Here is a 16750-nt window from a genome sequence, read left to right as displayed (position 1 = left end):
CAAAGCCTGATCTATTTGATTATCTCATATGTTACTAGGATGGCAGAGCATGGGTCCTCTGCCCTGTTACATTATTCAAAGAGCCCCTCTGGTCTTTCTTTGCCTCTCCCTTGTCTCACTGCTTGCTTGCTTAATACATACCTCCTTGCTTGAACACTCAACATATTCTCCCTAACACAGCAATGGCAGCTGCAGTCTGTCTTAACTTCTATTTGTTCCATGTCTTGAATTGGCCCCTTATTTCCGCTTTTCTGTCTGCAGGGGAAAGGCATTTGCCAGTCACTGCCATGATGGTTCTACTTGGCCATGAGAGGGCAACAGCTAGCCAATATTGGAAGGACACGGGCATATTATGCCAGAGGCTGGCAACTGCCTTCCTAATGCCTACACAAGAGACACAACTCTTGCCTTTGTTTCTAACAGTAATTCAGTGGATGAAGAAACGCAAGAACACACATATTGCTTATAAATGAAGGGGATGATGTCACACTTGGTTAAGACATTTTGATCACGCCAGGAGCTAATTTCCAGCTGCAATTAAGCGATTACCTTTTAGACTTCTGGCTTTAAATAATATTAGTATCACCTGGAAAGCACAGAGGTTGCTCAACAGGGTTCTTGGAGCACAAGGGGTACCCTACTCGTGGGCATGGATGATTGTAGGGCATTCTTGCCCTGGTTTGGAGCCTGGCCCCTACAACGATGATGGGGGCACGGGCCTATTACTTTTGGTTGTACGTACCCTTTGAGGGTGGGCCGACATTGCCTCCTGCTTTAGCCCACTAACAGCTATGCTTTGCAACTTTATCACACATACCTGTCAGGTGGCATGTAACTCAATGCTACTAATGTTATCAGCCTCAGAAGTCTGGAATCCTTTGCCACATCAACTAGGGTACAGGCTTGCCACCTGAGACTTACCCATGTCTGAGTCGGCATCTGTCGCCCTGTGGGGAAGACACACACAGAAAGAGCAGGGCACAGTGCCCTTGTGGGTTTTTCACACTTCTTCCTCGGGTGGGCACAATTCACTCCGCAGAGAAAGTGGCACATGCTGGGCAACATTCTCCCACTTTGACAATGTCACCCAAAGAGCGAAACTGGCCATTTGAAATACCTCTGTCGACTTATTATTGCGCAATCCACACTGATGGTATTAAGCACATGCTTAACGCGAGATGGCAATTAAGGGCATTTGCCAACACACAAGAAGCACAGGACACCCTCTTACCAGCGACATGCCATGCTCACTAATTCTGATCACGAATTGGCATTTATCTGGGTTCATGTTAAATGTATTTATTTATTTATTACATGTGTAGCATCACGCAAAACCCCCAAGCATCAAGGCGCAAAGTAAACTGCATGGAGTGGACCACTTCCTTTGGCGCATGTTTTTAGTTTTTCGCCACAAAATGGAAGATTTTAGCTTAAAAGGCAGGTGAAATCGCATTGCTTTTCCACTTTGGAAGAGTGTAAATACCTTGCGCAATTAGCGATTGCTGGCGGAATTGACAATAGCTTCCTTTGGACTCCGCCCGCTTTTACCAGGTTTCATTTCCAAGCAGATCCCAGAGGAATCCCTTTCCTTATTTCCAGCATGAGAATCCATGCTGGCAGTAAGGTCGCATTTGTCTGGTGGAGCGGGAAATACAGGGGGTCCTGGTGTGTCCACTTGGCTCCCGAACTCCACCCAGAAAATACACGAAAATCTGGTCAATTAGAAAAAGCGACAGTAATAGTGTTTTCCACCACTTTTTCTGAACCAATTGACCTAGAAAATATTGTGTGGAATCGGAAGCTGAATGCATTCACTCTGCCTATTATCCCAACGGAAGATTAAGCCAGGTGCTGAAACACAGGTGTTACATATTCCTGTGCACAATCTGCATTCGGAGAATTAACTAACTGAGCTTCCTTACAAATTATATCTCCTCTGGGGCTTTACCGTCTTAACCCCTTAACTGCCATGGGAATTTCCCCCCAGGGCCAAGGCCTTTTCTAGTGATTTTGGTATGTCGCCAATCAATCCCTTGTAACTTCTTTGTTACATGAGATATCTCGGCCAAAGTTGGCTCCTTTTTTCCCACATGTAGGCAGTCGTAACCCCACCCAGGAATCCTAGTTTGCTCTAGCGGGGTGAGAGAAAATAACCAAAAAGGAGAACCTCTGTTTTTTTTTCAGAAAAGGCTAATAAAATGTTGTACAAAGAAGCCTGTGGTGTTTTCCTTGTAAGAGCTAGGAACAAATGGTTTGCTGTGCTGGATTTGCCATTTTCCAGGCTTTCAAGAACAGATTGAGTGGAAACCAAAATAACATTTTGATGTGCTAATCAGCCGTTTTGTGAGAGGTAGGCGATTTTGGAGTTTTTTATCCAACAGGACATGCGTGGACGGAATGGAAGAAAAGGGTAGGAAAGCTGAATGGGAAGCCAGAAAGGCATACATTTCTGAAAAGTAGACAATATTCCAAGTTTAGGAAGGGTGATTTGCGCAGGTCAGGCAACAACTATGTAGGGAAAGATTCCATAGTTTGGGGGGGAATCGGGAAATGACAGAAAAAAAACCCCACAATTTCCGCACATTTCACTCTGGTCACCCACCGAAACACGCAGCCAACAACACATGGCCTACCTTCCCGCGTTCCCACAGGTTTCCCGACAAAACCGGTACCTCACATGTGTGAGTGCACCTACCTGGGTGCAAAGGGAAAAGCCTAAAACACTGGTAACCCCAAGTCTTTTCCCACAGCAGATTTTCAGGAATTTTGCTCATGTGGACAACCTACAGATTTGGCCCTACGGTGTTGAAGCCACGAAGGAAAACAGGGAACCCCATGCATTTCCGAAAGGAAGACACCCGTGGGAATCCACAGAGGTCTGACTTGCGTGAATCGCCCCATAATTTATGACCCACAATCCCTGACAAAGTCTGAAATTTAGTGGAAAAAACATAATTTTCGCTTTGTCTGGGATTGTGGGTCATAAATTCTGAGGCGATTCGCACAAGTCAGACCTCTGTGCATTCCCACGGGTGACCTCTTTTCAGAAATGCATGGGATACCCTGTTTTCCTTCGTGGCTTCGATACCCTAGACCCAAATCTGTAGGTTGTCTCCCCAAATCCTTAGGGGGTTACCAGTGGTTTAGCCTTTTCCCTTTGCGCCCAGGTGGTGCACCCACACATGTGAGGTACCGTTTACATCGGGACACCTGTTGGAACGCGGGAAGGTAGGACATGTGGTGTTGGCGGCGTGTTTCGGTGGGTGGCAAGAGGGAAATGTCTGAAAATTGTAGTTTTTTCACCAAATTTCAGACTTTGCCGGGGATTGTGGGTAATACATTCTGGGGCGATTGGCGCAAGTCAGACCTCTTTTTGGAAATACATGGGGTTCCCTGTTTTCCTTGGTGGTTTCGACACCCTAGGCCCAAATCTGTATGTTGTCCACATGAAAAAAATCTGCTCTGCTGAAAGGCTTGGGGTTACCAGTGGGTTAGCCCTTTCCCTTTGTGCCCAGGTAGCTGCACCCACACATGTGAGGTACCGTTTTCGTCGGGACACCTGTGGGAACGCAGGATGGTAGGACATGTGTTGTTGGCGGCGTGTTTCAGTGGGTGGCCAGAGTGAAATGTCTGAAAATTGTAGTTTTTTCCACCAAATTTCAGAGACATTTCCATCTGCCCCCCCCACCCCCCCCCCCACAGAAACACACCGCCAACTACAGATGTCCTACCTTCCCGCGGTCCCAAAGGTGTCCTAACAAAAATGGTACCTCACATGTGTGGATGCACCTACCTCGGTGCAAAGGGAAAAGGCTAACCCACTGATAACCCCAAGCCTTTCGGCAAAGCAGATTTTGCTCATGTGGAGTACCTTAAGATTTGGGGATAGGGTGTCAAAGCCACCAAGGAAAACAGAGAACCCCATGCATTTCCGAAAAGAAGACACCCGTGGGCACCCCCATTCCACTAAAAACCTCCATGGTGGTTTAGTGACCCCCACACCCACCAAAAACAAGTTATTGTTTTTATTTTTGTTTTGCCTCTTTCCTAGGGGCAGATTGTGCTAGCAATCTGCCCCCAGGGAGAGCTACATGAGATGCCCCCATCCATTTGGGGTGGGGGGAGAGGGCCACCCCGCTTTCCACTAAAAACATCCATGGTGGTTCAGTGGCCCCCCAAACCCACCCAAAACAAGTTATAATTTGTTTTATTTTTATTTTGCCCCTTTCCTAGGGGCAGATGGGCACGTGTATGTGGCCATCTGCCCCAAGGGGGGCAAAACATACTGCCCCAGGTTTGGGGGTGGCTCTGCCAATATTTGCAGTGGCCTCCCCTAACCCCAAATGGATGCGGGCATCTGATGTACCCCTTCCTAGGGGCAGAAATCTGCCACCAGGGAGGGCTACATAAGGTGCCCCCTCATCCACTTAGGGTGGGTGGAGGGCCACCCCCTTTCAAACAAAAAATCCTGGTGGTCTAGTGGGCCCTCCCCCAACCCCACCCAAAACAAGTTATAATATATAATAGTATATATTACTCACCGTAATCGTATTTCTGAGGCTTGTGGAATCTGCTTAGATTCACATGCTGTGCATAGGCCGACATCTAGTGGAAGCTGTGGAGTATTACAGTTTGTTTTTCGAAACTCGAAAATGGGCGTCGACACAGGGCGTGCCAGTAATACTATCCCTAGTGTGACGTCCACTGTACCCAAGATCCCTCATGCGTCTAGGATCCTCAGATTGTTTTTTTCCGCCATCCTAGGGGCAGATGGGAACGTGTGTGCCATCTGCCCCCGGGGGAGTCAAAACGTACTTCCCCAGGCTTGGGAGGGGTGCTTCTGCCAATATTTGCAAAAATCCCTGGTGGCTAGTGGTCCCACACGCACCCACCCAACCCAAAACTACGTTTTTAAAAAAATATTTTTGTTTTGTTTGCCCCCTTTCCTGAGGGCAGATAATCACCCATCTGCCCCCAGGGTATTGCCCCCATGCTTTGGGGTCCAGGGGGGAGAGGGCAGCTTACATAGTAAGCAGCCCCTCCCCCCACTGCAAAAACAGATCCCTGCACGACACACCAAACACATATTCTGGGGGGGATAAATGACATTACATCCCCCCCACTTAAACTTGTGGGTGGGATTTGTCCCCCCTCACCCCCTCCCATGTCCTACGCCCATGGCCAGGGCGCCCAAGACTATGTTGAGGTCCCACATGGGGTGCAGCCCCTTCACGGACGGGTAGAGCCTTGCGAGCCCCGTCAAATGTTCTTGACAAAAGGATTGGAGGAGGAGAAGGTCCCCTCCTCCGAGTTCCAGTAAGCTCCGATGGCTGCGAGGTATGTACAGCAGGTGTCCACCTGCACACCGGAGTGGGCGAGGTGCGCCAAGAAGGAGAGCCCGTCGTCCAAGGTAGATGCCAGGGGGTCGATTTCCTTGGAGTCTGCCCAGTGGCAGAATCTGGTCCATTTACTTTTATACTGGGCCCTGGTAGCCTTGCTCCTCGCGCCCTGTATTATTTCCTGATTAGCCTGGGAGAGGTTGAGGTGCTGCAGCGGTGCCTGCTCAGGTAGCCCGCAGTGACAGCTAGTTTCTGTGGTGCGGGGTGCATGACCCTGCCCCCCCTGCTGCGCCAGAAGATGTGCTTGGCCCGTCTGGAGGTGAATTGGAGGCATCTCCGAGAGGCTGAGCAGCTCCGAAAACCATGGCTGATGTTGAGTTGGCGAGACTCCTTGATCTTGCAAATCACTGTGAATTAGCGGTGTGGCCGGAAAGGCGCGAGCCTTCATGCCGTTCTACTGAAGATGAAATGCGTCGCCCAGGGAGACGGGGCTCTGTCCCTGCCAGGAGGCGAACTGAGGGCACGTCTTGTTGTGCCAGGTGGCAAAGATATCCACCTGGGGATGACCACATCTGTTGAAGCTCTCCTGAATAACAAGGTCGTTTAGCTGCCACTCGTAATTGTACGCTCCCAGCCTGCTTAGCCTGTCCGCCTCCAGGTTGGCTTCCCCCGGTAGGTGGACTGCCCTGAGGTAGATGTCGTTTTCCAGGGCCCACTCCCACATGCTGATTGCCAGTCTGCACAGAGGAGGGGATTTGGTGCATCCCTGCTTGTTGACATAGTACATGCTGGTCGAGTTGTCTGTCTGGATGAGGACAACCTTGCCCTTGAGAAGTGGTAGGAAGGCTCTGAGCGCTAGCCAGATGGCGTTCAGCTCTAACCAATTGATGTGGTATTCCTGCTCCTGTCGGGTCCAGGACCCGTGGACCGAGAGATCGTCCAGGGTGGCTCCCCAGCCCTCGAGCGAGGAGTCTGTGGTCATGGTGGCCTGCGGGGTGGGCGGCCGAAAGGGCTTGCCTGTCCGTAGGTTGCAGTCTCTGGACCACCATGTTAGGTCCGGGTCGAGAGATGGAGGAACGTTAATCGTCTCGGATTGAGAGCCCTGCTCCTGGTTTCACAAGGCCGCGAAGTGCAGCTGAATCCTCCACAACCTCAATCTCGTGTGTCGGACGGTTAATAGGACCGCCGCCAAGAGACCCAGGAGATGCTGGTACCACCATGCCGAGGTCACCTCTCTGCTGAGGAAGTGGGTGGTGGCCCTCTTGATGGCCGAGTTCTTGTCCTCCGACAGAAATACCTTCTCGGAGCACGTGTCCCAGATGAGGCCCAAGAATGTCAGCATTTGCGTGGGCTGCAGCTGCGACTTCTTGAGATTGAGCGAAAAGCCCAGATTGTGCAGTGTGTTCATAAGGGCATGGGAAGAGTGGTGAACCACTTCCGGAGATGTAGCCCTGACGAGCCAGTATTCGAGGTATGGGTAGATGTGGAGGCCATGCGCTCTGAGGAAGGCGGCCACCACATTCATGAGCCTGGTAAAGACCCTGAGGGCCGAATTTAGGCCAAAAGGAAGGACCTTGTATTGAAAATGGTAGCCCATGATCCTGAACCTCAGGAAAGAATGATGGGGCTGCCAAATCAGGACGTCTAGGTATGCGTCCTTCAGATCCAGGGAGCACATCCAGTCTCCCTTGCACAATGTCTCCGCTATAAAAGCTGGCATAACCATCTTGAATTTCTGAAGGGGTAAGGAGAGGTTGAGGGTGGAAAGGTCCAGCACAACTCATGTCCGCCTGGTTCTTCCTCTGAATGGCGAAAATCCTGGAGTAAAAGCCCAAGCCTCGCTGGGAGGCTGGGACTTCCTCCATTGCCTGGCTCTCTATGAGCGACCGGATCTCCACCAGAAGAGTTGCTGTCCCAACCTGAGAGAGTGTAGGGGAGGAGGAAGGAGGAAGGAGAGGCTTGGATAGGTAGGCGGTACCCCGTGGATACTATGTAGAGGATCCAGGGGTCTGCGAAATTCGGGTGCCAGAAATGTGCATGGAGAGCAAGTCTGCCCCCCCACTGGAGACACGTGGACCCGAAGGGGCGTGTCATGCCTTCTTTCCTTCGGAGGCTGTCGTGGAGGAGGGGGACTGGAAAAAGCCCTCACCCCCCACCCTTTTGTTGCTTGCGCCGGTTCTGAGACAGCGAGCGGTCCGGCTGCCTGGATCTCTGTTCCTGGAAGCCACGGAACCCTCCATACGTACGCCCCCTGTCAGAGCGCTGCTTCACCCTTGTACCGGCAATATGGCCGAAGGGCTACGCCTTAGTACCGGCAATACGTCCGAGGGGGTGCCTAAACGCAGCTCTACCGACCCCCAGGTCGAGGGTGTCACACCTACCAGGTCTAGGCCCGAGGAGCAGGGTAGGCCGTGTGATCCACATACCAAGAGTCCTGGAGGAGGCTGGACCCAGCGAGCCGAGCAACACGTTGCAGGCTCGTGGCAGGCAGCTCAACAAGATGGCCCCCGTGCCAGACAGAGGCACCCGTCCAACGCCATTCCAGGTGTTCGGCGAAGAACGAGTGTTGAGGTGGGACTGGCCTCAACCAGGTACGTGGCCGACAGCATATCCTTAATATGCTCAGGGCAGCGTCCCACTGCGTCCATATGGGCAGGGTATGCAGTGACTCCAGTAGCTTCCTGCTACCCCGTCAGTACCCCTCCAACCCCCTTCAGACCAGTGAAGAGGGGTTCTTGGAGAGGTTCCTCGGGCTCATGAAGTCACCTCTGATGGGGGGGTTATCCTCAAGGACGCCATCAGGGAAGTCCTCCCGACTATGCTAGCGCCACCACAAGCGCCTCCGCCCCCGGCTCCGGTGCAGCTGCTGGTCCCGGCTCCCAGGCCGACTCCTCAGGCGGTTCTGTGCCAGCCTCCGCTGACTCCTCAACCTCCGGCTGCGGTCCCTGTGCCCCAGCCTCCGGCTCCAGCTACTCCTCCACTTCACCAGGATCCACCTGATCCGCAGGACACAGATGGCGAGGAGGATCCGGATACGCCATCCTCAGCCAGGGCCATCCACTAACGTCTTGCTGGGCTGGCGGAATACCTGGGCCTACCCCAGCCTGAGGTTGAGCAGCCGGAAGAGGGGGTTCTGGCTGAAGTCCTCACGCGACACCCCTCTGCCAAAACAGGGATTCCTCTGCAGACCAATGTAGTCTCCCTGGCCAAGAAGGGTTGGCTTAAGCCCCACTCTGCCCACTCGGTCAATCGATGCCTGGACACCAAGTATAGGCAGATGGAGGGGGGATACACTCTTGCTCTCAGCCCATCCTCAACCACACTCCTCGGTGATTGCTGCGGCATCACTATACTCCAAGCCTCAGTCGTCCTCAGCCTCCTCCTCTGCGGCTCGACTAGGCAAGGAGGATAAGATCTTGGAGGCGTACGGCAAGAAACTCTATTCCAACGCATCCCTGCATCTTCATCAGGCCAATGCCGATGCCAAGCCGGCTGCCACTAACCAAAGGTTATGGCGGGAAATTGCAGACTTACTCCCGGAACTCCCTACGCAGAGCCAATCACATTTTAAGGCGGGGCTGGCAAAGGCCAAGCTGGTTGTGGAGGACCTCATGGAATCAACCGTGGCCCATATCGACACCTCTGGCCGTGCCATCTGTATCGCCACGGACATGAGAAGTACAGCCTGTCTCCGGGCCACGAAATTCAACCCAGACGTCCAGGAACGCATATTAGATCTATCGTTCGAGGGGAGGGGCCTCATCCACTCCACCACGGACGAAGAGGTGGACAAGAAGAAAAACAGCTCACAAACGGCCAAGTCTTTATCCATCTTGACAAAGACCACGCCCAAGTCGTACACCCATCTGTGTCAGAGTTTCAGTCGTGACGTCATCAGATTCTCAGAGGATATAGTCAGTCAACCTGTTACATTGATTGCAGCGGTATCTGTTCAGCACTGTCATCAGTATAGGGTCTGAATGGTTGTGAATAGCTTTTTTCGCATAAACGATACATGGAAGATGGGGAGGAGGGTTCCGCAGAAATGGTCGCAAAAAGAATACCAAATGGAAAAATTACTGCATATTTTTGGGGAAATTTTTAAAAACATGTGTGGGGTGGGGCAAGGGTATTAGTTAAGGTGGGGGAAAGGGAAGGCGGGTGAATCCCCCTGCATTATTAAAAAAAAATATGAAAATGAATATGCGGTCATTTCTCCATTCTGTATTTTCATGGACATCTGGGGAGGGGCGGCACAGGAACGATGTGCACCTTTAGTTTCCTCTGCCGTCGAGTTGAGGGGGATAGTCGCAACGAGGGCCATGTTTAGGTCTCCCTCTTCAGGGTTATGGGCCCTCAATAAGCCCACACACTAAAATACACAATAATTCAATTTAGACAGTCGGTTATAAAAATACAGTTAATTATTTAGGTTTTTAGAACACACTGAAAAAAGAAACCAGCCTGTAGTAATATCACACAACACTCTATAATACAAATATATACAATCACCAGTGTTTGAGAGTTTTACACAAGTTGCTGTTGTGACAGAAGTTGGAAAATCCCACCTTAGGTGTCAGGAATACACTTTTTAATGTAGGCCTGTACCACCAAAGGTTTGGTAGCAATGGCTGAGCAGCCAGGCTTAGTCTAAGGAGGGAGAAAGGCTGTCGTGAGGCACACAGTACTTAGAGCATACGCTTAGTTCAAGGAAACATGGATACACTGGAAGCTATACAAAAATAGTGATTTATTTCATATACACTAAGGCAGTAATATCACAGTAGAATGAAAGGTAGCACACTTTACATCAAATGTAAAGTAACACAAAAAGAGAGAAACTACTGATACCAAATAAGCAAACATTAGATCAACTCTTACATCTTAAGTTAACACAAGCTTAACCAATCTCTAAAAGTCCATACCTATACTAGGTGAATCTCACAGAATCAGAGGGCACTGTGAGACTCACCTAGGTCTGAGGAGGAATGGGGTACGTGAGAAACAGTCTATGAAGGTTTCCTCAAGTTTGCAGGTAAGTAACAGTTAGTTTAGCAAGTTAAGGGCCCGTTAGGGAGAATTCTAAGAAATGTGCTAATTCCTCTATACCTTAGATACCCCCAGCACTTTTGCTGGACTCTAGGACTTTACATTTTTAACCTGGAGAGAGTGAGACCCTTTTTTCCAATCCTCTCGTGTAATTTTCTGTGATTTGGACTCTCTTTCTTTTTGATTGTGGAGTCTGAAACTCCATAGACATCATTGTTGTATTGTGACACACAGCACCTTCAGTGCAGTGGCACAGGGAAGTATCTTATATTTCCCAAAGGTTTAAATACCTTTTCTTGGTAAAACGACTGTTTCCAAGAGCAGTGAAGTGAAACTGACTTTACTTGCAAAATGTAACTTTCAAGACCCAGCACACACTATCTTACCATAGGGTACTGGAGGGGTTACTTAGTATCCCCTTTGTCTAGTTTCTCATGCAACATTTTTTTGTTACCCTTTCTACAATTAATGGCTGGTGGCAGTGGTTTACCTTTTACTACCATTGTGTGTTTTTAACGCGGGCTGCAATTGCAGCCTTGGTAAAGCACCCATGGGTGCCCATTTTGTCAAAATGGCCCTGGTCTTCTTTTTTTGCAATTTCTTTTCAGTAAGGTCCTTCTTGAGATTTACTCTGCGCTTCAAACCAGGTTTGCTCCCTTTGTCCATTTTGTCTTTGGCGGTATTCACAAGAGAAGCCCGCCTCCGGCTCCAGTACGTCTGGCAGGGGCAGGAAGTGAGGGAGGAGCCTGAAACTCCCTGTGCTTAATCCCCTTGGTTACAGGAATGCACCCAGAGATGATTGGCTGGTTGGCTGGCCAGCTAGGCTGGAATGAATGGGAGAAACATGCCTAAAAGGCGAGGCTTTTTGGCTTGGAAGGCAGAGTCTAGCACTGGATGAAAGAATCCGGAGAAGAACTTGGAAGAGATGCCTGCTGCAACTCCTGGACCATTGGTTTGCCTGGTGAAGCCCTGCTGCTGTGCTGAAGCTCCGAATTCGTTTCGACTCGAGAAGTCCTGCAATTGGTCCCACCAACCCTTGAGTTGGTGGGACCAATCAACTCCAAAGTGAACTCGTTTGGACATCCTCTCAGGGCTGGCTGTACTTCCACTGCTGTTGCTGCTGGAACCTAAGTGCCAGGAAGAGGAACACCAAACAGAGTGCATCACTTTTAAGTCGGACCCGAGCTTGTGGAAAATCCCCTGGACTCCCAGTAAGCAAGAGTGACCAAGCTTGAGCTACCTCAACAGAGTGCTGGACCCCAGATGTGAGGAAATTCCAGAGTGGTATCCGAGAGACTGAGGTGGAGCTATTTGCTGAGACGTGAGAAGCTGAAAACTCTGAAGGGCTGTTGAATAGAAGTTTGTCCTTTTCTGCCACTGACCATCCCATTGCAGTGCAGGAGTCTCCAGACGTCCTGCCTCTTGTCCCCACGACTGAGGCCAGGAACAAAAGGATCTGCAGAGCTGTATAGGAACAGAAGCCAGCTGGAAACATTTTTCTAACCAAAGGTACTGTAAAGATTGATAGGACTTACGTCTTGTTGTTGTAGCTTTACTTGATCTCAGTTATGACTTGTCTTCGTTGCTTCTGTAGAGTTGCTTCCATCTTCTACCTCTCACAAGCCTCCCAGCTTGTGGCCCAACATTGATTCTACTTTTTCTACAAGACTTCTAGAACATTGTGCAAGACTTTATTCACCTACAAGAAGTGCTTCAGCTCACCTAGACTTTTGCTCAATTGACATTGGCTGGCCTGGCTCCCTGAATACCTCTTCTTTCCTCTGACATTGTGCTTTACCTTTCCTTTCGGGAAGGGGATAACTTACTTTGCATTGGGGGTTTAAAGTACTTACCGGTTTCAGAATAATTGTGTGATCACTCGTTTTATTCTATATCCCTTTTCTTTGGCATTCTTCTCAGTATTGCTCTAAATGCACCAGTGATATATTAATGCCCACAGTGCCCTAACTGTTTAAGTCACCTGATGGTGCAGGAATGGTCTGTGTGCCATCCCCAATGGGTATTTGCTGATTTAGAGAAACTAAGAGCGTGTATTTTGGAATGTATATCTGTGTGTTACTGATATATTGCCCCTTCTGAAGAAGGCTTATTGAAACTGACTGCTAAATAAATTCATAATTGTTTAATCAAGAAACCCTGAGTATAAGTGTTTATTTGGATAATTATCACTGTGAATCTCTGTGTAACCACCCTACTGTTCACATTGACCCCTCTTGAGATAAACCTGGGTGCTCAGCCACACTACCAAACTGTGTAGTACAGAGTTATACCAAAGGTTGGGTTCCTATTGCCAGGTCAAGGTTGTTGTTGTGCACCCAAAGGGTACTGCACCAGATCTTGCCTAACACTGGTGGCAGGCGGTGAGGATCTATTGTAGAGTTGTTACACTAAGTATTTGCTTTGCTTTTGTTCAACTAAAAACGTCACAAGGCTAAGCTCTGCTAGAACAGCAATTGTAACATGCCAAATATGGATAACTTCAGTCAGGAAGCCCTGATCATTTTGACAGTAGAGCAACTGAAAGAAATGTGTAATGTCAGGAGTCTCCCTGTCAAAGGAAAGAAAAATGAACTAATTGCAAGATTATTGAATCATCAAAGTTTGGGTAGTAGGCCCGTCACACCTACTAACCCAGTAAATGTGGAAAACGATATTGGGGATGGTAAGGCAGAGTCTAATTCTGATGTCTTAGAAGAGTCAGAAGAGGGAGAGGAGTATCAGGAAGAGAGACCCTCTTTGCCTCAACAGGCCCTTTTGCCTCAACCTTTAGCCACTGGGACCCCACAAGGTCCATCACTGAGTCCAGAATGTGTGTCTCTTGAGAAAATGAGACTCGAGTTAGAATTCAAAAAGCTACAAATCCAAGCTGAAACCAAACATCAGGACATCAAACTAAGGGAAATGGAAATGCAACATGCTCTTGAAATGAAGAAATTGTCTCTTGAAAATGTTTCTATCCCAGTGTCTTCTAGGTCTTACAGTCCAAAGAGACCTTGCATGCCCAAAGAAGCAGTGAGTATGTATGATGTGAAACTTGATATTTTGAATTGGCTGGGTGCTTTTGAATATAACTATGGGATTCAGAGTTTCACAGGGAATCGGTTGATTCCTTGGCTTTTGTCTACGCTCTTCCAGGTTGCAACTGATGCTGTAATGGAGGTGGGGGAACTTGACAAATTGGAGTATGAAAATGTGAAGCTAGATTTGATAGCTAGATTTGGGAAAACTCCTTCCTTAAGAGGTTTAGGACCCTCAAAAACACTGATGGTACCCCTTGGGCTACCTGGGTGTGTGAATGTTTGAAAAACTTAGATGGTTGGGTTAAGGGTTACAGAGTGAACTCCTTTGAAAGAATGAGAAATCTTTTTTTGTTCGAGTCTATTTTTGATGCCTGCTCTAGTGAGCTGAGACAGCACTTGGCTGACACAAAAGAGATTGATCCCAAGAATCTAGCAAAAGCTGCTGACTTGTGGGTTGCCAACAGGGCCACTCAAAAGAATTCTGGGGCCACTCATAAAAAGGATGAGGGGAAGCAGCACAAGAAAGATGACAAAGATAATTCTAAAACCTCTCATCCAAAAGGGGGCTACAAACATAAGAAGGGTAAGCCATTTGGGAAACCAGGTCAGTCTAGTGGAACCTTTGGTGCCAAACCAGAAGGTGGTCAGCAGAAGCTCCCATTTGTCAAAACATTTGGTAAATGTTATGCGTGTGGGTCAACTGACCATGTGAAAGGGGATCCCAGATGTAAGGGTAAACCTTCAGGGGTCCACAATGCCTCCTTAGCCTTCATCCCTGAGGGAGAAGTACATATTGCAAGCAGAAACTTTCAGCTATTGGCTGAAGACCCCACTGGAGTCTCTGCCAGTGTTTCTTTAGTGTCCCTGGGTCTGTGGGAACAGCGGAATGTAGATGTGTATAACTCTATACCAGATAACACAAAAGAATACAAGGACAGTGTACTTGTGAATGGTCAGGAGACCCCTGCCATTAGAGGCACTGGGGCCAGCATTATAGTAGTGGATTAAACCTTTTTCAAACCTGAGGATGTTGCTCAGGCACCCAAAGGCCCCACTAAGTTTGCTGGAGGCCCTACCCAGGTGGTTCCAATACTACCAGCTTTCATCCAGTGCAACAATATGGCTGGAAGAATACCTGTCAGTGTACAAAGTGAGGTGCCTGGGAGAGTCCAGCTGGGGAATGACTTAAATATTCTTGGAGTTAGCACCGCCAGGCCTCCCACTAAAAGGAAGCAGGATCAGACTAGGAAGGCCAGAGAGCTCACTTTAAATGACTCTCGGTGGGTTTTTACAGAGGAACCTTTAACACCCAGTCCACGGGAAGAGCCAACTTCTAGTAGCAGAAAGAAAGAGAGAAAGGGGAAACCCAAGGTTGTGGGTACTACATCTCCCCAACTGTTTTGGACCTCGGAATTCTGGCCGACGAGCCTGGGCCCCCTCCCCTTGCCGGTTCAATCTGTCCGTAACATGGGTGTAGAAATCTCAGCCTCTCTTGCCCTTGAAGGCCAGGTGGCCAGCATATGCAGGGCCGGGCACTTAAAATTCCACATTTTGTGAAAGTCCTGCCCTACATTCCCATCGAGTGTCAGGCTCCGGTGGTGGCGGCTCTGGTCTAGAGTGCCCTCGATTACTGCAACTCACTTTACTTGGTACAACGCGCTACTTGATTAACAGGCTTTAACTATTGCTGAATGAGGCCGTTCGCTCCATATTTTGCCCACCTTTTGAATCCCATATGTCCCCTCTGCTGAAGAAACTTCACTGGCTCCAGACAGTTGCTAGTCGGATCTTTTTTAAATCTATGTGTTTGGTGCACCGTGCTTTCTATGGCATGGGAGCAGAGTACCTCCAGGCCAAATATGTTCACTACGTTCCGTCCCGGCTGTTGAGATCTCAATCTACGCTTTTAGTAGCAGTGCCTCGCTACCGCTTGTTGCGTAAGAGAGGACAAGCCTTTTCTGTGGTGGCTGCAAGATCCTGTAACGATCTTCCTCTCGCTCTTCGTGCTATTGCGGATCATCTCACCTTCCGCAGACTTCTGAAAACAACTCTCTTCTAGTATGGTTTCCGACTCTGTTAAGTTAATTGTTCGCCAACCACTCGACAGCGCCAAGATGCCCTCGGGCATACGTGCGCTCTATTAAGTTTTTATAACATAACAAGGTCTCAGGAACCAAGAAAAGTAGCACTCCTGTGCACCAAACCAGGACATCGCCGAGAGGACAGTCCAAAGTTACACCTGTGACTCCTCCACCAGCTGAGGCTGAGTGTGAGGTTCAAGCAGAGGATGGTGAATCAGCTACTGATGACAAGGAGCTGGCAGAAGACCTTCCTCCTGTTGGAGATCTGGATCCTAAAGACCATCCTGAGCTGCATAATTTGCTTCCAGAAGGTGGCCCATGTAGGGCGGACTTCAGCAGAGGTCAAAGAGGGTGTCCTACTCTTGAAGGACTTCTCAAAAAGACAGCTTCACAGCTGAAAGAGCAAGAGCCAGGGAAGCACAGGTTGTACTGGGAGGATGGCCTCCTCTACAGTGAACCTATTGAGACTACCCCAGGGGACTACAGAAGAGTTGTAGTGCCTCAGAAGGTAAGACCTCAGTTTCTACAATTAGCCCATGGGATTCCTTTAGCTGGTCTGATAGGTTTTAAGAAGACCAAGGAAAGGATTTCTCTTTATTTCTACTGGCCTCAGATGGGGATGTAGATAAGTTCTGTAGAAGCGGTCACACCTGTCAGACTTCTGGCAAGAGTGGAGCCAAGAACGTGGCACCTTTGGTGCTTCTCCCAGTGGTGGTGGTGGGAGTCCCTTTTGAGAGGGTAGGAATCTACATTGTTGGTCCCACTGACCCTCCCACATCTTCAGGCAAACGATTTATCTTGGTTGTGGTAGACCATGCTACCAGATATCCTGAAGCCATACCTATGAGCACAGTTACTGCTCAGGCAGTGGCTAAGGCCCTATTTGGTATTTTTACCAGGGTAGGTTTTCCTAAGGAGGTTATCTCAGACAGGGGATCCAACTTTATGTCCCACTACATGCAAGCCATGTGGAAAAACTGGAGTGACCTACAAGTTCTCAACAACCTACCATCCCCAAACCAATGGTTTGGTGGAAAGGTTTAATAGAACTATGAAGAGCATGATAGGTGCTTTAGAAGAACCCCTTAGAAGAAAGTGGGACCTTCTACTGCAATGCCTTCTCTTTGCTTATAGAGAGGTCCCTCAGGAAGGGGTTGACTTCAGCCCCTTTGAGCTTCTCTATGGTCATCCGGTTAGAGGACCATTGGCCCTAAATCAAGGATGGGTTGGAGAGTGCCCC

At 49.1% G+C, this 16750-nt stretch overlaps 1 protein-coding gene across 1 annotated transcript in view; it reads right to left on the bottom strand.

Moving 5' to 3' along the window:
- The window catches only part of PLCG1 (phospholipase C gamma 1), a 1097362-nt gene that overhangs the window by 86386 nt on the left and 994226 nt on the right, over window positions 1–16750 (bottom strand). The window lies entirely within an intron of this gene.

This window comes from Ambystoma mexicanum, chromosome 3p (assembly GCF_040938575.1).
Source record: "Ambystoma mexicanum isolate Mex_15411 chromosome 3p, UKY_AmexF1_1, whole genome shotgun sequence".
Lineage (NCBI taxonomy): Eukaryota > Metazoa > Chordata > Amphibia > Caudata > Ambystomatidae > Ambystoma > Ambystoma mexicanum.
This window is presented reverse-complemented; position numbering and strand designations above follow the sequence as displayed.